Genomic DNA, 27,559 nt, shown 5'->3' on the forward strand with positions numbered 1-27,559 from the left:
CCGCACCTCCGCGCAGTAAGTTGCGCCTTGCCCGGCGGGGGTGGCAGGAGGAGATCCACGCGCGGAAAGGCAGGATTGTCCCACATTTCAGTGTGATACAGTTTCGTCCTGTGTTTCAAGTCTTCTTTCTCTCTCTCTGCCAAGTTAGGAACCCTCTCCGCAGGCAGGTGTTTTGAAAAGGTGTAGCAAAGACCCCATGAATCCTAGGCTTGGAGGGGACCTCGTGGTTCATCTAGTCCAACCTCTTGCAATAAGGGAACCTTTTGCTCCACATGGGGCTCGAACCCACCACCCGGAGGGGAAGAGCCTCACGCTCCACCGACCGAGCCCTGGGTGGCCAAACAGACGGGGGAATAAATTCGTGTTTATGCGCGTGTGCACGTGCGTGTGTAAGGAATTAGAGAGGGGCCGCAAGAGATTGGAACGGATTGCTTTGAAGTTACTTTTGGGGGGACGGAACCAAAGGGACCCCTGCCCTTCGGTTGGTCCTAATAAAGGCATGGCCCAGATATGGGGATCCTAACCATGTCTACTCGGAAGTAAGTCCCATTGCTGAGTAAGTGTCTGTAGGATTGCAGCCTTCGAATGAGACTCTTAAAGCTCCATTACTCACTTTACTGAAAGAAGTCGCACTGAATTCAGTGGGATTTACTTAGGAGTAGATATGTATAGGATTGCTCTGCTTTGCTTTGAGCAGTCTGTGATATTCCAGAAGTAATATTTGGAAGTGTCACTTATTGATGATTCCAATCTCCATTATTTAAAGCACTCAGCTCCCATGAACAACCAGAGTTCAGTCATGGCTCCAAGTGGCTGCTCTCATATGACAGAGGGTTGCAAATCATCTCTCCCCTTCCTTGGCAGGCTTCCTCTTGTGTCTTTTAACTGTTGCAGAGCAGGCAGGAATATAACAGGTGCAGCTCTTTGCATTACACTGCACATCCATGCATTCAAATGCAGTGCTCATTGAATTTTTGTCCAACATGCAGCTGTCAACCTTCTGAATGCAAAGCGAATGATAGCCCAGCCATCTTTACAACACATGGAAATGCAGGATCTGATAAGGTTAAGGTTAAGGTAAAGGTAAAGGGACCCCTGACCATTAGGTCCAGTCATGACCGACTCTGGGGTGGCGGCGCTCATCTCGCTTTACTGGCTGAGGGAGCCGGCGTACAGCTTCCGGGTCATGTGGCCAGCATGATTAAGCCGCTTCTGGCGAACCAGAGCAGCGCACGGAAACACCGTTTACCTTCCCGCTGGAGCAGTACCTATTTATCTACTTGCACTTTGACATGCTTTCAAACTGCTAGGTTGGCAGGAGCTGGGACCGAACAACAGGAGCTCACCCTGTTGCAGGGATTCGAACCACTGACCACCTGATCAGCAAGTCCTAGGCTCTGTGGTTTAACCCACAGCGTCCCCCGCGTCCCCTGAGGATCTGATAGTGACCTTAATAAAGGGTTGCATTTATTTTGATGCACAGATGTTGCAATAAACAGCTTATCCTCAAACATGTAATGTGGAAAGAAGCCCCACTAACTTCCGCAGCGCAAGACTGATGGGCATTTTACGCAGCAGTCTTTGCTTAGAGCTACGCTGGCATTGGAGCGTCTTTTTCATGCAATAAATGCATATTGGCTAAATGGAAGGCAGATGATGTGCTTCCTTAAAGAATCGAGGAAGCTTATTGGCTGCTGTTCCCCAATATGCCTGTTAAGGGATGCCTAGCTCTCCTGGCAGGTTACCTCTTTATTACCAGAAGCATCACTGCAACAGCAGGGCATCTGCTCCCAACATGATGCGTGAAGCACCTTTTACTTCCACATAACTCCACAGCTATTAATACGGCACAGTCTTGGAGTTGGGGGGCTTGTGAGCCACAAATGGATTAATTTTATTTATTCCCTGTACTTTTATTCTGCCTTTCTTTCACCATAAAATTCAAAGTGGGCTTCCAAAGTGGTCTCCCATCCAAATGCTGACCAGGCCCAGACCTGCTTAACTTCAGCAACATTCCTGCGTCCTGAGTCCTCAGATCAAACAATGTCTGAAATTAAGGGAACTTTAGGGGTCTGTTGCTCAAAAAGGAAAAAGTTCCATGGTGTGGGAGGGGAGTATGCCGAAGCTCATAAGCACACAGAAAGTAACTCTATACATTTTGGCCAATATATTAGAATTATGGTACAAACAGCACTATTTGTTTTACTTATAAAATTTATAGTTTCCCCCTTTGACAGTGGTCTTAGAAAAACTAAGGAGAAGTCAGAGTATGTAAAACATTTACACTATTCTCCAATACAGTGGTACCTCGGGTTACATACGCTTCAGGTTACAAACACTTCAGGTTACAGACTCTGCTAACCCAGAAATAGTGCTTCAGGTTAAGAACTTTGCTTCAGGATGAGAACAGAAATCATGCTCTGGCGGCGCGGCAGCAGCAGGAGGCCCCATTAGCTAAAGTGGTGCTTCAGGTTAAGAACAGTTTCAGGTTAAGTACGGACCTCCGGAACGAATTAAGTACTTAACCCGAGATACCACTGTACCCGATTTAAAATTTACCATAGATTTTTTTTTCCCATTCCAATTTTCAAAATAGAGGTAACTGCTATTCTTCATAGGCCTGGCAAAGGTTACCAGCCAGGCAACAGGAAGGAAGTAGAATAAAGCAGGCTGAGAAACCCCACAATTTGCTGTGTTCATGGTATATTTTTTTTTAGAACTGGTAAATCTGCAATCCTGAAACAAATGGAAAATTCTTAAGGGTCATTGTCTTTAGTTGGAGTTATTCATTGCAAGCAGATTCAGATTGAGTAAGTACTTGGTTTTTCTATCCAATACTGCAGTGAGCTTGCGTATTTCTATCATATATACCCAAACCCGTTTTGATGTAAGGTGAACTGAAAGAGGATAAGGAATGCAGCTAGTAATGTTTTCCCTCTCACCTCTAGCAACAGGGTGAAATGTTGCTAAGTGAAAGTTTGCAAATACAGTGGTACCTCGGGTTGCATACGCTTCAGGTTACAGACTCTGCTAACCCAGAAATATGGTAGTACCTTGGTTTAAGAACTTTGCTTCAGGATGAGAACAGAAATCGCCTGGCGGTGGCACGGCGGCAGCAGGAGGCCCCATTAGTTAAAGTGGTGCTTCAGGTTAAGAACAGTTTCAGGTTAAGTACGGACCTCCGGAATGAATTAAGTACGTAACCAGAAGTACCACTGTACACATTTACGGAGAAGTGCTTGCAAAACTACTGGGCGTGTGAACATTTTGAATGAGAAAGGATTCCATAGCTCCTCCTTCAGTGATGTGCCATATCACCAAAAAAATAAATAAATAAAATTAGTTTCCTGTTTTTTCACCTTTCCACAATAAGGTGTAAATAAAGTCATGCCCACTTTTCAAATGACAAAACATTGCATTGGGAAGTTTGGGATAGAAAGCAGTTTACAAAATATACCATCAATCAATAAATTCAAATAAGACAAAAATCAACCGTTTATGAAGCATCATCAAATAAATCAATACTGTATTGCAAAAGAAATAATCTAGACTTGAATACATACCAAGAAAGATGTTAAATTATTTTTGTATGCTACAACTGCTGCTCGAATTTTACTAGCCAAAAAGTGGAAAACGCAAGAATTACCAATGGTGGAAGAATGGCAGATAAAGATGATGGATTTTTCGGAGCTAGCCGACCTAACCAGAAGAGTCCGTGACCAGAAGGAGGAGGAGTATCAGGAAGACTGGATTAAATTTAATGATTATTTAGTTAAAGATGTTAAGTTAAATTAATTGGAAATAGCTTGTAGATACTTAATTGGCTTAGGATTTTACTTAAGTTAAGTGATGAATTAATATGTTTAATTTCAAAAGGAAAAGATCTAAGGATGTTAATGTTCAACTTAAACTTTATAAGAACTGTGATTTGGAAAACCGTTAAAAGGACATGCAATGAAATTCAACCAAGGGGAAGCGAGGAAGTCACTTAACAATGTTAATAAGTATAATTTTTTAATAAGGTTATGAATTATGTTTGTTTGTTGCATGTGTTTGTTTGTTTATAATTTTGTGAAAACCAATAAAAAAATTTGGGGGGGAGAGGACCTAAATACATAAGTTCAAAGCCACAAGAAAGAAGACGAGGACAGCTGGCTGCTGGTTCAGACCTTCTGACACTTGCAGGCCCCCTAGGAGTGGGGCTGAGACACAGCTCAGAGCAGGGGGGGGGGCTTCTCTCCAGGCTAGATTACTTGCAGCTGGCTCCCACATCTCTCCTCCAGAGGAGACCTACAGAAGCACAAGGGAAAAGCTGCAGAGGGCAATGATGCTAAGGGCCCTTCTTCACCTTCCTGGAAGTTGCAGCGGCTGCTCTTGTAGGTCTTCTTCCCAAAAAGCAGGCTCCATGGCGGGTGAAGCGGAGCAAGGATCCCATACAGGTAAAGGTAAAGGAACCCCTGACCATTAGGTCCAGTCATGACCGACTCTGGGGTTGCAGCGCTCATCTTGCTTTATTGGCCAAGGGAGCCGGCGTACAGCTTCCGGGTCATGTGGCCACCATGACTAAGCCGCTTCTGGTGAACCAGAGCAGCGCACGGAAATGCCGTTTACCTTCCCGCTGGAGGGGTACCTATTTATCTACTTGCACTTTGACGTGCTTTCGAACTGCTACTTTTGCAGGAGCAGGGACCGAGCAACGGGAGCTCACCCCGTCACGGGGATTCGAACTGCCGACCTTCTGATTGGCAAGTCCTAGGCTCTGTGGTTTAACCCACAGCGCCACCCGCGTCCCATCCATCCCATACAGTGGATGCTGCTAATAAAATTGCACGTAGCATGAAGCAAGGTTTTTTTAAAAAAAAAAATTCAAGGAAGGCTACAGGGAGATAAATGGACAAGATAGAAGAGGGAATAAAGCTGTAAGCTCACGGGAGGTAATGCTACAAACTGCCTGGTGGGTCAGTGAGTGTGGATGATGCGCTGGGAAGCAGAAGATGGGGGACTGAGCCCCACCTGGGAAGATGCACATGGAGCCTCCATATGGTCCAGCTAACCTCTGAGATCTTGCTGACCACCATCATTGCATATTAAAGATGGAGTTGCAGGAGTAGGATTGCTCCCGGTCTGTCTACACACTTTCTTTTTTGGCTGCTTTCAGGTCATTCAGAAATACTCTGGGAGGTTCCTTCATAAACATCAGAAGAATGTTTTGTGTGTGTGGCAGGGAGTGCATAGAAATCTCGCCAGCATTACTTAAGTCTCTCTTGCCAGGAAAAGAGGTGTTTTTCTGCCAGCCTTGCTCTCTGTGGCACTTCTCCTATGCACTTGTACGTGATGAGAGAGAGAAATACTTATTCTTCCGTGTCATCTTGAGACTCTTCTGGGCTCTAGCCAGAAAGGAGTCTCCTTGTTCCAGGTTAGGAAAGAATCAACTTCCTTCTCTGGAGAGAAGACAGAGGCTGGAATTTATGGAATAATGCTGGGAGCGAGGTCTATTAGGCCAATGATATTCTCTGTAATCACTTTGTGGATATGCAGTCAGGACTTCTCAGAAAGGGAGAAAACCACTGTATGGTTTGCTTGTGGCTAAATATCTGTGTACAGTGGTACCTCAGGTTAAGTACTTAATTCGTTCCGGAGGTCCGTACTTAACCTGAAACTGTACTTAACCTGAAGCACCACTTTAGCTAATGGGGCCTCCTGCTGCTGCCACGCCGCCGGAGCACAATTTCTGTTCTCATCCTGAAGCAAAGTTCTTAACCTGAAGCACTATTTCTGGGTTAGCGGAGTCTGTAACCTGAAGCGTATATAACCTGAAGCGTATGTAACCCGAGGTACCACTGTAGTCTATAGAAACAGAAATTCTTCTTTCAGAACATATTTTTGCATTGTGAATGATTGATGTTTTCTTTTGGGTGTTTACAGTGGAAATGATATTGCAGGCAGTGGAAGACATGGAAATTGCCAAGCACTAAGATGAATCAGCTGGTCAGAGGCAATGTTCTGGAAGCTGACTAATATTGCATCATCAATAACTTTCTGGATCTGTCATGAACATCCATCTACGGAAAGATGCTTAACAGAATTTTAATTATGAATGCCAGTTTCCTTGCCCTAAAGAGACAAAAAAAATGCAAGGCCTCTTGTGGAGATGCTATTCTCTGTGATAGAAGATTTGGTGTGGAATTTGAAGCCTTAAGGAAAACCAAGGCGTCAATTCAGGATCACCTTCTGGACTGCAGGCAGTGCCCCAAAGCCACTACTTGAGTTGTTGGCGATTTGGGTTCAAAAAGAGTTTTCAACCAATTATCAGTACTTGGAGAAATTCTGGGATGGATTATTGAGATTGGTCTGTGAATCCTCAAAAAAAGAATTTCTGGATAAATAATTCTCACTATTTGTTCAGCACAAAACAGAGAAAGATGTTGTGTTTGGGTACCAACAGGTGTGTGGGAGAAGGCAGTGTTTGAACTAGCCAGACGCCAGGCACCTTTTCCCACTCAGGAGCGCCCCCTTGAGACCAAGTGCAGATTTCCTGTTGCAAGGTTTGTGACTGAAAACCTCCACTCTTGAGCTTTTGGCATTCCCCTTTGCTACTCCCCTGAAGCCTTTTGAAATGCCAAAGAGACTCCATCGTGGAGCTGTTTGCATAAGTAAACAAACAAACTGCAAAGCTCTTTCATGTGTTTAAGTGGATGCTTATTAGAATCCCCAACTTTGCAGGAGACAGAGCAAACTGTCCTCCTGTCCTGGGCTGTTCCCACCCTCCCCTGGGTTTACAAAAGCTGTAGCAACTGATTTTAAAGCTGTAGCAACTGATTTTTCGGGACGTGGGTGGTACTGTGGGATAAATAGGTACCACTCCGGTGGGAAGGTAAACGGCGTTTCCGTGCGCTGCTCTGGTTCGCCAGAAGCGGCTTAGTCATGCTGGCCACATGACCCGGAAGCTGTATGCCGGCTCCCTCGGCCAATAAAGGGAGATGAGCGCTGCAACCCCAGAGTTGGTCATGACTGGACCTAATGGTCAGGGGTCCCTTTACCTTTAACTGATTTTTCAGTCAGCCCACTTTCACTTATCCCTCCAGCTCTCTGTGCCTTTGCTCCGTGTTTTCAGCTCCCCTTCAGTTCCTTGCTCCTAGATAGGAGGGGGGGGGGTGAATTACCATATTTTTTGCTCCATAAGATGCACCAGACAACAAGTTTTTGGAGGAGGAAAACAAGAAAAAAATAATTCTGAATCTCAGAAGCCAGAACAGCAAGAGGGATCGCTGCGCAGTGAAAGCAGCAATCCCTCTTGCTGTTCTGGCTTCTGGGATAGCTGCACAGCCTGCATTCGCTCCATAAGATGCACACACATTTCCCCTTATTTTTTAGGAGGGAAAAAGTGAGTCTTATAGAGCAAAAAATATGGTACCTGCCTCCCCTTCTTCCTTCTCCCCCACCAGGAGCCATGTGACAAATACCGTAGCTTTTCCATCCTGGTTTCTACACAGGTAGAAGGACAATCTGATTAATAATCATGCACAACCCCTTCAAGATGGGCGTTCCTCCTTGAAGTTGTTTTGTAGTTTTCGTAACAAATCATGCTATGTGTTCCTACATTCAAGCTCATTCTGATTCTTTTTTCTAAGGTAACAAATGATACAATAATAAAAATCACCACAATAATAAAAATCACCACATTCGCTCACTTTTTTTTATTTGAAGTTTTTGGCAGTTTTGGTCTCCCAGTGTCTGTATATCTCAGTGGCAATGTGCTGTGATTTGATGCTTAGTTACCTGATTCAGGGAGCACAAATTCTTTCCCTCCTCTAAAGATTTTGTCGCCATGGGAGGGAAAGGATTTATGCTACCTGTGGAGGCTGGTGTTGAGTTTCACTGGTTATGGGGGTATAGCCACGGATTGGACAATTTGTGGGTTGGACCTAAGGGTTGCCGTCCCCTCGGCCATCTACCTTATATCCCACCCATAACTTTAGCAATTTGGGCAGGAGATCTTCCCAGGTGGAATGCCTCTGCCAGGGGACTCTTTTGCCATTGCATCTGTTTGTCACAGCAATGGTGTGACCTGCTCTACTGTGTTTGGGCTTCTGCTCAATCCTGCAGACCTGAGTGATTGGTTCTCTCTCTCTCTTTGATAACATTTTATTAATTTTCCAAAACCAACAAAAATAAATAAATAAAAACAATCACAACAATACAAAAAGAAAAAGAAATTGCAAACATCATAAACAAATTTTTGACCATAATTTTGCTTGACTTCCCTCCACTCCCCCTTTTGGTTCCATTGTTTAGTACTTGTTCATGCACGTCCATAAATCCTTATAATCTTAATAATCCAATTTTCAACCTTCTTCATCTTATTACAAGTCACTTTTTACAGTTATACTAATGTAAATATCTATACACAAAGCTTAAAGGTTATGCATTGAACATATATCCCTTTTTTAAAAAAAATAATTCAAAGTCCTGAGTGATTGGTTTTCTCAGTCAAGGATGGCTTGAGTTTTTTAAAAATGAAGTCAGTCTTGTTCCCAGGAGTGGAATTCTCTGTTGTTAGAATGACTGGGGACTCATATTCCCCCCACTGCGCTGAAATGTTTCTATTTTCAGAAGGTTAATTAGTGGATTCCTAATGAGAACTGACTTAATAATAGCAGCTGTTACTGCTTGTGAATCTTCTAGGACTCCCAACATATTTTGGAGTCTCTCCTCTTTTTTTGTTGGCAAGTATTTGGGTCTAAACCACGGAGCCTAGGGCTTGCCGATCGGAAGGTTGGCGGTTCGAATTCCTGCAACGGGGTGAGCTCCCGTTGCTCAGTCCCTGCTCCTGCCAACCTAGCAGTTTGAAAGCACGTCAAAGTGCAAGTAGATAAATAGGTACCACTCCGGAGGGAAGGTAAACGGTGTTTCCATGCGCTGCTTTGGTTTGCCAGAAACGGCTTAGTCAAGCTATACGCCGGCTCCCTTGGCCAATAAAGTGAGATGAGCACTGCAACCCCAGAGTTGGCCACGACTGGACCTAACGGTCAGGGGTCCCTTTACCTTTTTATTTGGGGGTGGCAAACATATTCAGTAGCATCAAAATGTTATTGATAGCCAATATTAAGAATCAAACTACAGTTTTACCAGTATTGAATTCCCAGCATCAAGGGATGGGGGCCATTCAGGAAGTGGGAAAAAAAGAGGCAATCTGTGCAGTAACTGAAAGTGGAGAAGTGAGGTGGGGTAAAACACAGGCAGTTGCACAAACAGGGGTAAAGTTGCAACAAACAACCCTTGAGAGTCGTTGCAATAAGGCTGTCTGAAAAGCTACATTTATTTTATATGACTGTGAAAACTTGTAAGCGCTTTACATCAAATGCACATTAAAATTATTGATGAAGGTCAGAAGTTAAGAACAAGTTGACCTAAAAATATCAAAATACAAATAGGACCAGCAGTTTAAAATGCGTGCTGTAAAAAAGCTTCATATTAAAAGACGTATCAACTTTATGTACAGTGAGCCATCTACCTAATATCAAGGGGCAGGGAGTCTCAAAGTGTAGATGCTGTTATGGCAACAGATGGATCCTGTACGAACCTTATTTCTGCAGATTGAAGTGGCTGAGTGGCCATCGATGGGGTAAGACGATCCAGTTTAAGTAAACAGCTTGCCAGCTGTTAAGGGCTTTATCTACTAATAGTGAGACCTAGGATACCACATCCTTATGTGACATACGAGACTTTCAGAGCCTAGGCCTGCTTACAGGCAGCATTTAGCCTCGTGCAGAAACAAATTCCTAATTTAACAAGGTTGCTGGAGAAATTTAAGAGGATTTTGACGCAAACACATTATATGCAACAATGAAGAATTAACGCGGTGTCTTGTGTGTGCTGTGTGAGGGCAATAGCACTGCGAAGGAGGAGGTTCTGGGAACAAGGTCCCAAGGAGAAAATATGGATCAATTTAGGAGCCTGTATGAAGCCCAGTGACACTGGTGGTGCTGGGGGTTAAACCACTGAGCCTAGGGCTCGTCGATCAGAAGGTCGGCGGTTCGAATCCCTGCGACAGGGTGAGCTCCCATTGCTTGGTCCCTGCTCCTGCCAACCTAGCAGTTTGAAAGCACATCAAAGTGCAAGTAGATAAATAGGTACCGCTCCGGTGGGAAGGTAAACAGCGTTTCCATGCGCTGCTCTGGTTCGCCAGAAGCGGCTTAATCATGCTGGCCACATGACCCGGAAGCTGTACGCTGGCTCCCACGGCCAATAAAGTGAGATAAGCGCCGGAACCCCAGAGTCGGTCACGACTGGACCTAATGGTCAGGGGTCCCTTTACCTTTATGAAGCCCACAGGCTGGTGGAATCTGTAGGGCTGGCCAATATAAAGATGTATTGTCATTTAGTCATGTCCGACTCTTCGTGACCCCATGGACCAGAGCACGCCAGGCACTCCGGTCTTCCACTACCTCCCGCAGTTTGGTCACGCTCATCTTACATTCCAGGTTCCTGTGCAATATTTTTCTTTACAGCATTGGACTTTCCTTTCGCTTCCAGGCATATCCGCAACTGAGCAACCTTTAGACTTTGGCCCAGCTGCTTCATCAGCTCTGAATCTACTTGTACTTGTCCTCTGCTCTTCCTCAGTAGCATGTTGGACACCTTCCGACCTGAGGAGCTCATCTTCCAGCGTCATAACTTTCATATGCCTGTTGTCTTTGTCCATGGAGTTTTCTTGGCAGGGATACTGGAGTGGCTTGCCGGTTCCTGCTCCAGGTGGATCACGTTTAGTCAAAACTCTCCACTATGACCTGTCCGTCTTGGGTGGCCCTGCATGGCGTAGCTCATAGCTTCTCTGAGTTATTCAAGCCCCTTCGCCACGGCAAGACAGTGATCCATGAAGGAGCAACTCTACCTAGAGATGCCTAAACATGCAAAGGTCAGCTGGAGGAGGGGGTATTCCTGATACGCAGGTGATTTTTTGGGGGGTGGGGGTGAGCAGCCTAGCCTGTGCCCAGCCCCCTACACACACCTGACTTCTTGGGATGAGGCCAAGGGTCTGAAGAAGGATAATATTGTTCATCAACGTGTACAGAAACCATGGGGAAAGCATCTTTCCATTTTCATGTACACGGCGACATTTAACCATCCAAGGACATTTTGTTGCTAATCCACTTAAGAGTCTCGCCGTGGGCAGAATGAGCTCTGAGCTTCTGCTCTTCAATCCCATTCTTGGCTCACGGCAGCCTTTGGAGCTCTTCACAAAACTGCGGGGACAATAAGGACAGAGGACAGAGCAAGAGATGGTTCCCATGGGGGTTCGACTGGAAGAGGCTGGATTTCTGTTGGAGTGGGGAGGAGAAGAAGATGTGGTAGAGGCAGGACTCAGAGACACGCTGAATCCACACACCACCTTCCTAGGCCGCTGATGGTGTGATGCAGAAGCGCAAGAGAAAAGAGGAATAATGTCATGTTGGCAGCCTGGAGCCAGTCAAGTGTTTGGACTGTGCTAATGTAAATAAGCGGGACGTGGGTGGTGCTGTGGGTTAAACCACAGAGCCTAGGACTTGCTGATCAGAAGGTCGGCAGTTCGAATCCCTGCGACGGGGTGAGCTCCCATTGCTCGGTCCTTGCTCCTGCCAACCTAGCAGTTCGAAAGCACGTCAAAGTGCAAGTAGATAAATAGGTACCGCTCTGGCGGGAAGGTAAATGGCGTTTCCGTGTGCTGCTCTGGTTCGCCAGAAGTGGCTGAGTCATGCTGGCCACATGACCTGGAAACTGTCTGAGGACAAACGCCGGCTCCCTTGGCCTATAGAGCGAGATGAGTGCCGCAACCCCAGAGTCGGCCATGACTGGACCTAACGGTCAGGGGTCCCTTTACCTAATGTAAATAAGCACAGAGTTTGTGTGTTTTGCTGGGATCTGGGGAGATAAATTACTGTGTCAAGCACCTATTAGAAAATGCTCTTATCAAATGGGCTCCCTGTCTATATTTAGCAGGAAAATTCTTCATTTGCTGGTTCATTTCCCTGGTAAATGGGACGTGGGTGGCGCTGTGGGTTAAACCACAGAGCCTCTTGGGCTTGCTGATCAGAAGTTCAGCGGTTCGAATCCCCGTGACAGGGTGAGCTCCTGTTGCTCGGTCCCTGCTCCTGCCAACCTAGCACGTCAAAGTGCAAGTAGTTAAATAGGTACCGCTCCAGCGGGAAGGTAAACAGCGTTTCAGTGCACTGCTCTGGTTTCACCAGAAGCTGCTTAGTCATGCTGGCCACATGACCTGGAAGCTGTACGCCGGCTCCCTCAGCCAATAAAGCGAGATGAGCGCCGCAACCCCAGAGTCGGTCACGACTGGACCTAATGGTCAGGGGTCCCTTTACCTTTACCTTCCCTGGTAAATACTGTTACCCCTCTCCCCCCACCCTCTACCAAATATCTGAAAGGCCAAATGTTCAACCCAGTTTTTGGAGAGGTGCCAATGAAAAGACAAAACCACTTTCTTCCTTTCATGTTTTGTGAGTATGCTTTTTTAAGGGGCAGCCATGGGGCCGGCAAAATTTATTGGAACTATTCAACACTTTGCTGTGCTGGTAGGGTGGCTGCCATTTTAGATTTCCTCCCAAAAGTCCAGTTTGGGGGATTTCTAGATACAACCTCTGAGGGGAAATGGTACAAGGGTGTTGTTCTGCAGGAATTTGGGAACCATTTCTCTCTCTCTCCCCCAATATCAAGTGGGTGTAAGTTGGAGAGAGGAATTCCCTGTCAATCTAGCACAGAAACAGAACCCAATTAGTGTCAGTAGTGGCAGCAAACGGCAATGTATAACCTATAATTTTAAACAGGAAGAACAAAAATTAATTTGGATCTAAGTTGCATAAGTATAGGTTTTTCTTATCAGTGAATAGCTTCATTATGCTGATACAATTAAAGAGTTTCATTTGCAATGACTCTACCTCATTTTTTGTGCCAGCCCCTAGAAACATTGTAACCTGTTTTATTCCGTATCTGAGTTAGATCTGTTGATTGCAGAACTTCTTTCAGTGCCTGAAAATAGCTCTGAAACTGCTGCTGCGTGTATTCCATGTTGTGGCTGGCTGCAAAGGTCCTGGGAACTGAAACTTTTTATGGGTGCTGGGAATTGTAGTCATTCCCGGTGTAAACTTTCTTGGGGGGGGGGATTTGTTGGATGTGTCAGGAAGCATCTCCACTTGCACTGAAGACTGATGTGTCTGCATGGGAAAGGAGGAGCTGGAGCTCATTATTATTATTATTATTTTATTATTTTTATTATTATTATTATTAATTACTTATACCCAGCCCATCTGGCCGGGCCTCCCCAGCCGTTCTAGGCGGCTTCCAACAGGATAAACACAAGAACACAATAAAATATCAAACATTAAAAACTTCCCTAAACAGGGCTGCCTTCAGATGTCTTCTAAAAGTCAGATAGTTGTTTAATTCCTTGACATCTGGTGGGAGGGCGTTCCACAGGGCAGGCACCACCACCGAGAAGGCCCTCTGCCTAGACCATGGGCCAGAGGCCATTTAACTGGCCCACAAGCTGCCCCTGAACCTCTTGGCAAATCCCTGCATGCTGTGCTAAACCGGCACAGCACAGTGTGAGGACTCTCTTCCATGGCTCCAGAAATTGCTTCTGTGCATGCCCAGACACAGGAAATCGCATCTGCGCATGTCTGCGGCACCAGAAATCGCTTTTGCACATGCTCAGATGCCAAAAATTGCTTCTGTGCAGGCGCGATTTTTGGCATCTGGGCATGTGCAGAAGTGATTTCCAGACCATGGAGATGCACAGACAAGATTTCTGGCGTTGCACTGCGCCGGCCCGGCCCATGGAGGATCTCTGCAGGAGTGATCCAGCCTTGCCGACCCCTGCCCTAACCTCCTTCAGACTACTAGACTGACACTCCTGCGGCTGCGGACATCATTTCCCGCTCCCTACTTCTTTGTGAGAGGAGACCCCTGTTTTGCAGGTCTCTCCATCCAAGATGTAAGATGGAAGCATGGCTCATTGCATCTCCTGCTTAGTTAGTTAGAATTGGGATCGTAACTATGCCTGTATTTCCTACAATAAACAGAGTTTTCTGATTTTGTTAGATTCAAGAGTATCAGTCTGATGACATCCAGGGCAAAGGAAGCTCCTCCAGCAGGAATTCAGTCTTAACTCCAATGTTTGTTGGCGTTTAAAGGGAAAGGTAAAGGGACCCCTGACCGTTAGGTCCAGTCATGACCGACTCTGGGGCTGTAGCGCTCCCTCTCACTTTATTGGCTGAGAGAGCCGGCGTACAGCTTCCGGGTCACGTGGCCAGCATGACTAAGCCGCTTCTGGCAAATCGGAGCAGCGCACGGAAACACCGTTTACCTTCCCGCTGGAGCGGTACCTATTTACCTACTTGCGCTTAGATGTGCTTTCGAACTGCTAGGCTGGCAGGAGCAGGGACCGAGCAACGGGAGCTCACCCCATTGGGGAGATTCAAACCGCTGACCTTCTGATCGGCAAGTCCTAGGCTCTGTGGTTTAACCCATAGCACCACCCGCGTCCTTAGTTGCATGCCCATATAGTGCCTCAATATCATCAAAGGGCAATATCTCGACATTGAATTAAAAAGGGGGGGCTTAAGGTGTTGCTGCTCGTATTTTTATTAGTCTAGATGTTGTGTGGTTTTTAAGTGCTTCTGTATAGTATAAGCAATCGTGGGAAGGTGGCATACTTTAAATGGTAGAATATGTATTAAGTCGACACCAATAACAGTTTGTTGACAACAGCTACAGCATTTTGAGCTTGGGACGACAGCTGTTTAATGTGGTCCGTCTCTTTTAAGCACCAACAAAAGGTGCTTTGGATAGCTCCATTGGTTAGAGCTTTATACGGATAACACCCAGGTTGCAGGTTCGATCCCCGTATGGAACAGCTGCACATTCCTGCATTGCAGGGGGTTGGAGCAGATGATCTCTGGGGGTCCCCTCCAACTCCATGATTCTGTCATTATAACTGTGATTTAAATGTGCAGTGTGCATGCACCTCATGTGACTTCACTTGCTTGGGTCGGTTCGCTTATTTTTGTGAGCAATTAGCTGGACTTTGCAGTGAACACATTCAAAATGGAAACCAAGCGCTCTTCCCCGCTGGCAAATTCCTCTCTATGAAGTCAGTTCACCAGGGGTTGGCCAGTGTTGTGCCTACCAGATGTTGTTAGGACCTCAGCAGCATCCCTGACCATTGGACATGCTGACTACAGCTGCGACGGGAGGTTCTAGTCCAGGGGTCAGCAAACTTTTTCAGCAGGGGGCCGGTCCACTGTCCCTCAGACCTTGTGGGGGGCCGGACTATATTTTTTTGGGGGGGGAATGAACGAATTCCTATGCCCCACAAATAACCCAGAGATGCATTTTAAATAAAAGCACACATTCTACTCATGTAAAAACACGCTGATTCCCCGACCGTCCACAGGCCGGATTTAGAAAGCGATTGGACCGGATCCAGCCTCCAGACCTTAGTTTGCCTACCCGTGTTCTAGTCCAAGAACAGTCACAGAGCGCCCAGGTCAGTTACCCTTGCAATAGATTTTCAGCTGAATGTCAACAGGTAATGTTGTTAGCTTTAATGTAACTTCCACTGTTGGCAAACATTGATTTGAAAGGTATTGATTATTTCTCCTTCTCTTCCTCTGCTGAATCCGAGGTAACTGAACTATCTTGCGCACTGCAGGCAAAACACATCCACTCATTAGCTGGAAATGCTTAGTTAAATCAATTGAAGAGCTCCTAATTTCATTGTTTCTGTTTCCATCCTTAAATACATTTGAGTTTCCCCAGCTCTTTAAAGTCATACCATTAGTGCAGACATGTAAAAACAAGTAAGTTTGGTATCAATATGTGCTTGGTGGAGCTCAGTTCCTAATGCATTTGAAATTATCTGTTTCACACGACAAAGTCCACCAATGGACCGGTAGTTTGTCTTGTTACAGTTTGTTGCAGAGGTAGATTTTTAAAATCAGTAATGGTACGGATCCAAGGCATTAAGCTCTCTCTGTCCAGATGTTCCATGGGATGCCTGTGAGACTTTTTTTGGCAGTCCAGATGGAGCCCTTGTTTCTTTCCTGTGGCCTTTGATATATCGCCCTACTCTCGGTTCCCCCAGGTGCTCCCGTGTCAGATTACTGCTTCTGGTTCAGGGGCTGCAAGCGCAATGGCCCTTGGTTTCCACCTTGAATGTGTTCACAGGAAAGTCCACTTAAGTCCTGAAGTGTTGAGAGGAAGGCTGGAAGCAGGACCTGAACACACCGCCACTCTCCTCACTTACAATTCCTATAAAAGACAACTGTTTAGGGAAGTTTTTAATGTCTGATGCTGTATTGTTTTTAATATTCGGTTGGAAGCTGCCCAGAGTGGCTGGGGAAACCCAGCCAGATGGGCGGGGTATAAATAAATTATTATTATTATTATTATTATTATTATTATTATTATTATTAATATCATGGCCTAGGACCCTCGTACCTACGGGACCGCCTCTCCCGGTATGCCCCATGGAGGACCTTAAGGTCCATAAATAGCAACACCCTAGTGGTCCCGGGCCCTAAGGAAGTTAGATTAGCTTCAACCAGAGCCAGGGCCTTTTCAACACTGGCTCCAGCCTGGTGGAACGCTCTGCCTCATGAGACCAGGGCCCTGCAGGATCTGATTTCTTTCCGCAGGGCCTGTAAGCCAGAGTTGTTCCGCCTGGCCTTTGGCTTGGAGCCAGTTTGATTCCCTCCCCCTCTTTCTTTTTCCTTTCTCCTCCTGTGATGAGACTGCATTTTAATATTTTAATGTTTCAATATTTTAATGTTGTATTTTAATCTTGTATTTAAGTTGTATTCATTCAACTTGTTTTTATTATTGCTTGTTAGCTACCCTGAGCCCGGCCTTGGCTGGGGAGGGTGGGGTATAAATAAAAATTATTATTATTATTATTATTATTATTATTATTATTATGCAGTTGGTAGAGCAGGGGACTCTCCTTTGTAGGGTTGTGGGTTCAAGCCCCCATGTTGGGCAGGGGGTTCGACTAGATGACCCTCATGGTCTCTTCCATCTCTACAGCTCTACGATTCTGTGATTCAGAGGGGGAACATAGACTTTGTGCCTGGTAAAGGCTGATAGCCTTATCTTCCATGAATTTATCTAACCCTCTTTTGAAGCACTCCAAGTTGGTTGGGAGCAGACTCTATGTGTTGTGTGGAAAAGAAGAAGAAGAAGAGTTTGGATTTGATATCCCGCTTTATCACTACCCTAAGGAGTCTCAAAGCGGCTAACAATCTCCTTTCCCTTCCTCCCCCACAACAAACACTCTGTGAGGTGAGTGAGGCTGAGAGACTTCAGAGAAGTGTGACTGGCCCAAGGCCACCCAGCAGCTGCATGTGGAGGAGTGGGGAATCAAACCCGGTTCACCAGATTACGAGTCCACCGCTCTTAACCACTACACCACACTGGCTCCCACTGGAAGTACAGAAAAGTACTTCCCTTTGCCTGTCCTGAAACTTCCCACATTTGGTGGAGTGCCAGCCCCACTCCCAATGTCCATGTGTTTCCTGCTGCACCCCTAACTGTTGGTCTTGGGCCAAACACACATCCAAACTCCCGTCAGACTTTCCACCTCAACGTGGGGAGATCAAGGGTAGAGCAGGCAGGGACAAGGAAACTGGAGGCAGGGCAGACCCAGGTGTTCTTTGCAGGACGCCCGTTGCAAGAACCAGTGTGGGGAGGTGGGACAACACAATCTTATAGGCAATATACCTTTTACCTTAGGATCTTTGTATGCCCACTCAGAAATTAGTCCCATTTTCAATGAGACTTGATTCCAGACAAAGGTCTATAGGATTACAACCTGAGAGACTCGCAAAAGAGATATTGCAAAAATGATACCACCTGAATTGGAATGATACTTGTGAATAATAGATAACTGAAATAAACATTATAGTGGAATGTAAGAAAAAGGATATAAAACAAAACTGCACAATGATACCATGACAACAGAAAAAGTATAACGAGAAAGATTGGAAGTTTTTTGCATTTTTTTTTTATTTGATAGATATAATGTCGTATAAATCTCCCCCCCCCTTTTTTTCATTATTTTCTTGTTTCTGCTTCAAATTTTTCTTTTTCTTTTTTCTTTTCTTTTTTTTCCTTTTTGAATTTAACTTGGTAATACTTACCTTCGTTGTATGCTTGTATGTTTGTATGTTTGTATTTTAAACCAATAAAGATTGATTGATTGATTGATTGATTTAAAAAAAAACAACCTGAGAGACTTGGGGCACGTTACCAGCTTTCAGCCTAACTTACAGTAGTACCTCGGGTTACATACGCTTCAGGTTACATACGCTTCAGGTTACACACTCCGCTAACCCAGAAATAGTGCTTCAGGTTAAGAACTTTGCTTCAGGATAAGAACAGAAAATCGTGCTCTGGCGGCACAGCAGCAGCGGGAGGCCCCATTAGCTAAAGTGGTGCTTCAGGTTAAGAACAGTTTCAGGTTAAGAACGGACCTCCGGAACAAACTAAGTACTTAACCTGAGGTACCACTGTACTTCAAAGACGTGAGTTGAGTTTAAGGCAAGAACTGCATTGTGCAGGAAGGACCAAACCGTCTGATAAACAAAAATGTAATCAGAAAGGTACAAAAGTGAAATGCCAGCTGCTATCCACCCTCCATCAAAATAGCCCAGGTCCCCTGCTTTGTGCCCTTGTCGCAAGTGGGTTGCCAATGCAGGTACAGTGCCCCAGCTCTGCAGAACTAATGGGTTCCTTCATTAACATTCCGCTCATAGACTTGGTTGGGTTAGTGTCAAACATTCTTGCATTACGATTTCTACAGATCTTGCCCTTTATCACCAGCAGTCATGGACTCTACCTTCGAATGGATTCACAGCAGTAGCAGCCGGGAGACTGAGCTGCGGTTGCCAGGAGGAACCCGGTGAAATGAGCCGGAGCAGAGCTGGGGCCCCTCCTTCAGTGGTGCTGGGGTGGCAGGATTTGTGCCAGGGTGTTAGCCATCCCCTGTAGTTTTGTAATAAAAACAGGCGGCGGGCGGCAGTTTCAATATTAGCAGAGCTCTTTGACTCTCAGACCTTGGCTGCAAATGCGAGCCAAGGAATGCCATCAGGTAATGTCAGGCTTCCTCAACCTCAGCCCTCCAGATGTTTTGGCCTACAACTCCCATGATCCCTAGCTAGCAGAACCAGTGGTCGGGGATGATGGGAATTGTAGTCTCCAAACATCTGGAGGGCCGAGGTTGAGGAAGCCTGAGTAATGTAATAGTGTTAAAGGATTGGGGTTTATCATATGTGGTGGGATTGTAAGGTAACTTAATTTTTTTGGGAAATGATATACAACGAATTGAAGAAAATGTTCCATTTAACATTTGTTAAAAAACCTGAAGCATTTTTTTAGGGATTGTAGGGAAAGATCTGCCAAAAAAGCTGAAAAACATCTTCATGTATGCAACAACGGCCGCAAGAGTTTTAATAGCACAAGGATGGAAGACTGAAGAAACCCCAACTAAAGAATCATGGCAAGAAAAATTGATGAACTATGCAGAACTAGCAAAACTGACATACAAGCTACAGGACAGGGATAACTGTGACTTTAAAGATGAATGGGAACCCTTAACAAAGTATTTGAAGACGCAACAAAGCGAACTGGACTCCTTGGCTGGTTTTGAATAAACATTCACAAACCTTTTATTGATAATAATCAGCTAAATAGTTTGAGGATCTATACAACTGTATAACATGCAGAAAACAGTATTTTTAGAGAAATCAAAAACTGGAACTGAGGGAAGTTGGGGGGTGGGTTCTGTGGGGGAAGGGAGGAAAAATGGGGGGAAATAAGCATGATATGTTTCTGGATAATATGTTTTGTTTTAATTTTGAATAAAAAAGTTATTAAAAAAAAAGGATTGGGGTGGGGTGGTTTAGATGATGCCTTTGAATCCCAACTAACCTGGGACTTAGCATGGAACAAGGTGGAAGTTTGCTGTAGAAGGAACTGCTGAACTGGTCAAACCAATTTCTCTTTCAGGTTTGTGGCCTTGTCAAACATCTTCATGAGCCAGTGTGGTGTAGTGGTTAAGAGCGGTAGTCTCGTAATCTGGGGAACCGGGTTCGCGTCTCTGCTCCTCCACATGCAGCTGCTGGGTGACCTTGGGCTAGTCACACTTCTCTGAAGTCTCTCAGCCCCACTCACCTCACAGAGTGTTTGTTGGGTGGGAGTAAGGGAAAGGAGAATGTTGGCCGCTTTGAGACTCCTTAGGGTAGTAATAAAGCAGGATATCAAATACAAACTCTTCTTCTTCTTCTTCATCTGAACGACTGAAGAAACCAGTGGAGAACAAGGAAGTTGCTATAGAGCAGGACAGTCCAACACGTCACCTGAGCTCCGTCACTGTGTGTGTTGATCTCATGACCCTTTCCTGATCTGGCAAAGTCTAGCTATTTGGCACTCCAGCTACCACCAGCCTCAACCAGCATGGTTAACAGCCAATAGCCTGGAGTGATGGGGGTTGTTTTAAAGAAAGAGAGAGCAGCAATTTGAGGAAGGCTGACCGAGATGCTATTTTCAGTTTAAAAACCATGATTGGAAAAAGTATGCAGAAATAATAGTTTGTAGCTCAGATGGCACACAAATGTGTTTCCAATGATACTGAAAAATAGTTCCCAGAGATTTCCTGTGAGTAGAAAATCAGGAATGAACTTTTTTGGACTGTACCAATTTCTGTGGAAGAGAAAGCATGATTATAAGGTGCTTTTTCACATATGAGGCCTAAATCCTCCCCACCCCCATTTTCTTTGTAATGTGAATGTAATAATGCCTACGGTGGCTAGAATAAACTTTTGGTTTTAAATTGGCTGGGTTTTGCTTTCTTTCCTGTGTTGACAACACTCACATGTGCCCAAATAGCAGGGAAAGTGATTCAAAAGCTCTTTTAAGTGTCATGTGTGAAAACTCTTGAAGTCTGGCCATTAGAGGGAATCACGCAACAGACTTTCTAAGAAGCAGATGTTTCAATGTTCTCAGAGAAAAGTGTCATCTTTCTCCAGCTATGACATCGTTTAACAAATTTATTTGGGCCAGCAGCCTTTTCTGCTTCTGAGACACCTGAGATATTGCAGCAATTGAATAGTTCGTTTGGAACTAAAAAGCCGGTGATTGCTTTTTGTACATATTTATTATCAATAAACAAGCTTGGTATGCAGACTTTAAGAAATGATTGGAGCCAAGCACTGGAACTTTAAATATTACCCACAGCGGGAAAATACATTGGTACCAAAGGTATCAATGGATCTTAAATTAAGACACACAACAGAAAATAATATTCAGAATTTATTGGACTCCTTTAGATTTCTATAAAAACGGACTAGCTAAAGCAGCTCTTTGCTGGAGATGTAATCAGGACAATGCCTCTTTGAAACACACCTTTTTACAGTGCATTACTTATTGGGAGAAAGCGCTGGACTGTGTAAATATGAATGTATGGAAAAAGTTAAAACTTACAGAGGAGAATATTCTTCTGAATTATATACTTATTATATGGAAGTTGACAATATGCACCCTAATGATTGCTAGGAGACTGATCCTGATGAGCTGGAAGAAAGAAAGAAAAGATCCAATTCCATTTAATCAAAAGACTGACAACACAACAACACTTGCAACGTATGGATGGATGACCAACAGATGTAGACTTTGTTTGGATAAATATAATGATATTTGGAATGCAGTAGGTTATTATTAACCAGATATTATCCCTTTTATCTCTATAATAATCTATAGCAATGAAATTACTTAATGAGGGTGAAAGAGGAGAGCGCAAAATATGGTCTGAAACTCAACATCAAAAAAACAAAGATCATGGCCACTGGGCCCATCACCTCCTGGCAAATAGAAGGGGAAGAAATGGAGGCAGTGAGAGATTTTACTTTCTTGGGCTCCATGATCACTGCAGATGGTGACAGCAGTCACGAAATTAAAAGACGCCTGCTTCTTGGGAGAAAAGCAATGACAAACCTAGACAGCATCTTAAAAAGCAGAGACATCCCCTTGCCAACAAAGGTCCATATAGTTAAAGCTATGATTTTCCCAGTAGTGATGTATGAAAGTGAGAGCTGGACCATAAAGAAGGCTGATCGCCGAAGAATTGATGCTTTTGAATTATGGTGCTGGAGGAGACTCTTGAGAGTCCCATGGACTGCAAGAAGATCAAACCTATCCATTCTGGAGGAAATCAGCCCTGAGTGCTCACTGGAAGGACAGATCCTGAAGCTGAGGCTCCAATATTTTGGCCACCTCATGAGAAGAGAAGACTCCCTGGAAAAGACCCTGATGTTGGGAAAGATGGAGGGCACAAGGAGAAGGGGACGACAGAGGATGAGATGGTTGGACAGTGTTCTTGAAGCTACCAGCATGAATTTGCGGAAGGCAGTGGAAGACAGAAGTGCCTGGCGTGCTCTGGTCCATGGGGTCACAAAGAATCAGACACGACTAAACGACTGAACAACAACAATGTATTACATTGTATTTTTGCACCTTTTCTCCCTACTTTCTGTTTTCCTTTCTCCACTTTTTTCCTTTCTTCCTTTTCTTCATAAGAAACATCTGGCAATAAAATATCAATCTCACAAAGAAGAAGCAGATATTTTGAAACTGTAAAACCCACAGAGTTTTCAAAATGTCTGTTTTCAGGTTTATCGTTACGCCTGGAAGGGTGCAAATTTGGTGAGTGCCAGATCCACACGCAGTCTTTATTTCAGGGTGAATGTTCAGTGAAAACTAGCTTTTAAACTCATCTTTAGTGATAGAGTCTTCTATAAATAGCACATCCATTAATGAGAAATATGGGGGGGGGGGCTCTTAAGACTTTTCATTGCCTTCAGTGGGAACAAAATAGGTCACAAGGTCTGTGCATTAACTTACAGAGAATAGAATTATGCCCGCTAGGGTTAGAAGAAATGTCCCAGATACTACGCTCAGTGAAATAATGTTTGAAATATGGGGATGGTGGGGATGTCTTTGTCCATGCTTACATTTGAGTTTCTCTCTGCCCTAATGTGTCTTGCACTGTCAGCAAGCCCATGCTTAATCTCTAAAAAGAAGGCTGCTGACTGAGGGACATCTGATGCCATCCTAGACACATCCACAGTGAAGTACGTGCCATTGACGTCAGTGGGGCTTGCTCCCAGGTAAGTGAGAATAGGCCTGCAGTAACACTTTCTGGACATCACCTTGCCAACAAAGGTCCGTATAGTTCAAGCTATGGTTTCCCCAGTAGTAATGTATGGAAGTGAGAGCTGGACCATAAAGAAGGCTGATCGCCAAAGAATTGATGCTTTTGAATTATGGTGCTGGAGGAGATTCTTGAGAGTCCCATGGACTGCAAGAAGATCAAACCTCTCCATTCTGAAGGAAATCAGTCCTGAGTGCTCACTGGAAGGACAGATCCTGAAGCTGAGGCTCCAAGACTTTGGCCACCTCATGAGAAGCGAAGACTCCCTGGAAAAGACCTTGATGTTGGGAAAGATGGAGGGCACAAGGAGAAGGGGACGACAGAGGACAAGATGGTTGGATAGTGTTCTCGAAGCTACCAGCATGAGTTTGACCAAACTGCGGGAGGCAGTGGAAGACAGGAGGGCCTGGCATGCTCTGGTCCATGGGGTCACGAAGAGGCGGACACGACTAAACGACTAAACAACAACAACAACAACAACAACAACAACAACAACAACAACACTTTCTGGCCATGTTCACACCATACATTGAAAGCACTCTTCTTCTTCTTCTTCTTCTTCTTCTTCTTCTTCTTCTTCTTCTTCTTCTTCTTCTTCCTTTGCCAATCCCTCTTAGCCGAGTAAGATTGTCTTCCATAAATGTGGTTTTAACAATGAGTCCATAAGTGACTGTGGAGGCCAATTTGGGATCCACACGTCCTTCCACAGTGGGGACATTGGTTTCCGGGCAGGAGTTGATCCCGGTGAGGGTTTGCCAAGTGTGCCTTCCTCTTAGCACGTTTCTCCCTTGCGTCCTGAGTTCGAGTGTCTTCAAAGCCCATGACACCTTTGGTAAAGGCTGTTCTCCAACTGGAGCGCTCGCAGGCATTTCCCAGTTGTCAGTGTTTATACTACATTTTTTAGATTTGCCTTGAGAGAGTCTTTAAACCTCTTTTGTTGACCACCAACACTACGCTTTCCATTTCTAAGTTTGGAATAGAGTAGTTGCTTTGGAAGACAATCAACAGGCATCCGCACAACATGACCAGTCCAACGAAGTTGATGTTGAAGAATTGTTGCTTCAACGTGGGTGATCTTTGCTTCTTCCAGGACACTTTGATGCCACAGACATGGCTTCCCCCAAAGAATTATGGGAGCGGTAGCTTGTTCTCGGCAGTGGTAGCTCTGAGATGTTCTTTTGCTATTCTTTTTAAAAGATATATATTTGATTTGATTTTACAAATTATTATTTCCATTCAAAATCAAAAATAAAAAATACACAAAGATTCGCCAGAATCTTTGAGCATCCCTCCACGCCTCCATGGCTTCCATTGCCAGTCCTTTTCTGCTGCATTTTTTTAAGTCTCTTCAGTTTTTCCTTTTCTAAAGTCTCCATAATCCTTGTTACATTACAAGTGTTATTACAGTCCTGATAACGAGTTCAATTGTTTACAGCGGTTTCCCAGATACACTATAAATTTCTCCCATTCTTTATTGAAATTTTGATCTTCCTGGTTTCTTATATTCCTGGTTTATACAGCAAAGCATCATGCACCACAACACATCTTTCATGGGTGCTGATATTTGTCTACACATGGAGGCACAGGCAGAATCAGTGGCGTTGAGGGAACAACCAGCAGAAGCAACAACATCACCTGCAATAAATATTTTAATGGACTTACTACAATGTTGGTGAATTGGGATCAGGGATCATTATATATATAGGCTTCATCCTATGCATAAGGAAATACATGTTTTCCATCTCCTGCTCCCCCTGAAGCTGCACACAACCCCTAATTTTGGGTGGTTCCTCCTTCTCCAGCAGCTGCCCCCTCATTTTCCACCCCACATGAATAGAAGCTCAGAATAATCCAGATAATCTGACTGATATGGGTCTTTAAAATTATGCAGTTTTATTTCAGCACTGTCAGGTCAGTAGCAAACACACCATTCATTCTCTCTCTCTCTCTCTCTCTCTCTCTCTGTGTGTGTGTGTGTGTGTGTGTGTGTGTGTTGAGTTTGTCAAAACTTTCTCAAGGCACCCTAGTCTTGGCAGACGGAACAATGTACAATGAAAAAGACACACCGACTAATCTTCCCAAGCAGTTTCCATTGTTTGAGGCCAATGAATCAAGTCAAAGACTGACAAGGAAATTCTTCAGTGATGGAGTCAGGATTCCTCACTCATTGTGTCGCATTACTGTATTCTGGCATCTGTAACGGGGAATTACTTTAAAATGGGAACGTCAGCAATTATCATGCCTGGCCAGGTGCATAAGGCTTTTCTGAAAGGAAATCAAAGATGCTCTGAACTAGAAATGTGTATGGCAAACATGCAGTGGAATTCCAAACTTTCCGTTAAAAGACGGGTGTCAGAGCTGGCTCCAGGTCCCAGCTCACAGAGGACCAACGCTAGCCGGCAGTAATGTACAAAAGTCTTTATTGAAGTACAGTCTCCATTTTCAAGCCGCAGCGCCCCAGCTCTACGTCTAGGGGTTAGATCGGCGAAGCTCCATCTGAGTCTCCGCCCCCTGTACACCAGTTTAAGATTCTAGCCTTACTCCACCTCTTCCGTCTCTCCTTTCTCCTCTGGGTCCTGCTACCCCCCGGGGTCCCTTCCTTCCTGGATTCTTCTGACGCTGACGTTGACCCCCCTGACTCCTCCCCCTCTTTTCGGCGGGCTTTGGGACCTGGCTCCCTATCCGGGCTGCCAACTGCGCCGCCCTCCTGTACATTTGAACTTGGCGCGCGCGCCCAGCCTTCAACCTTCCTCTTGACCGTTTCCTCGCTCCCCGATGGAGGCGTGGCCAATCCTGACTCATGTCCTCCCACTGGCAGTGCGCCGCCTGATCCCGATGCCTGGGACTCCTCCCCCCTACTGCACTCTGGTGTGGACGCTGGTCCTGATTTCCAACTGCTGCTCTCTGAGTCCCCTCTGGCCCCTTCTTCCTGGGGTGTCCCCCTAGGCACCCCCCTTGCTCTGACCATGGGAGCCCCTTTCTGTGAATCTTCCGATTCGCTGGAAAGACTCAGAGACCTCGGACCGCTGTCATCGCTAACATTTCCTTCGGACTCCTCCCCCTCGCTCTCTATTTCCTCCCTTTCCTGTGCCTCTGCTCCTGAACCCCTGACAACGGGGCTCTGTTAAATGGTCTCTGCTGCTGCTTCTAAATAATAATGACACCACAAGGGTGTGTGTTTGTGTGTAGTGGGGATCTTGAGATTGGAACCAAGGCAGCTTGCATCTGCATGCATCTGAATTAAATTAGTTAAAATCGAAACCCCATTGGGGAAGCAATGGGGCAGCAGATCTAATATTTATTTACTGTATTTTTCGCTCTATAAGACGCACCAGACCATAAGACGCACCTAGTTTTTGGAGGAGGAAAACAAGAAAAAAAATATTCTGAATCTCAGAAGCCAGAACAACAAGAGGGATCACTGTGTAGTGAAAGCAGTGATCCCTCTTGCTGTTCTGGCTTCTGGGATAGCTGTGCAGCCTGCATTCACTCCATAAGACTCACACACATTTCCCCTTACTTTTTAGGAGGGAAAAAGTGAGTATTATAGAGCAAAAAATACGGTACTTATTTATTCATTCATACATGCATACATACATACATACATACCCCGCCCATCTGGCTGGGTTTCCCCAGCCACTCTGGGCAGCTTCCAGCAAAATATTAAAATACAATAATTCATCAAATATTAAAAGCTTCCCTAAACAGGGCTGCCTTTAGATGTCTTCTAAAAGTCAGATAGTTTTTTATCTCCTTGAACTCTGGTGGGAGGGCGTTCCTCAGGGTGGGTGCCACCACCAAGAAGGCCCTCTGCCTGGTTACCTGTAACTTCGCTTCTTGCAATGAGGGAACTGTGAGAAGGCCCTCAGAGCTGAACCTCAGTGTCTGGGCAGAACAATGGGGGTGGAGACGCTCCTTCAGGTATACTGGGCTGAGGACGTTTAGGGCTTTAGAGGTCAGCACCAACACTTTGAATTGTGCCCGGAAACGTACTGGGAGCCAGTGTAGGTCTTTCAGGACCTAACACCACTCCCTCCAGATTGGCACATCAGAGGGGCCCAAGGATCCAGAGTCTCCTTGGGGGAGTCCCAGGGCATTGGATCCAGTGTTTCCCAAAGCAGTCCGTGTTCCCATCCTGCCCTAACAAGCCCTCCTTCAGGGCTTTTCTGCAGGCTACCACCAGTGGCACCTTCCCAACTAGGGTTGCCACCCATCCCTAGAAAAATGTGATTGTCCTCTTTTTGGGTGCAGAAAAGTGTCCTCTGTCCTGCAGGAATCTTTTGACCAATGTAGGGCTTAAACCCA

General features: G+C 45.1%; 1 long non-coding RNA gene across 1 annotated transcript in view; it reads left to right on the forward strand.

Annotated features, from left to right (window-relative positions):
- LOC308466801 overlaps nucleotides 1-27,559 on the forward strand; it is a 130,904-nt gene that overhangs the window by 53,617 nt on the left and 49,728 nt on the right. The gene's annotated exons all lie outside the window — the stretch shown is intronic.

Source organism: Podarcis pityusensis, assembly GCF_964106645.2.
Source record: "Podarcis pityusensis genome assembly, chromosome: 17".
Classification (NCBI taxonomy): Eukaryota; Metazoa; Chordata; class Lepidosauria; order Squamata; family Lacertidae; genus Podarcis; species Podarcis pityusensis.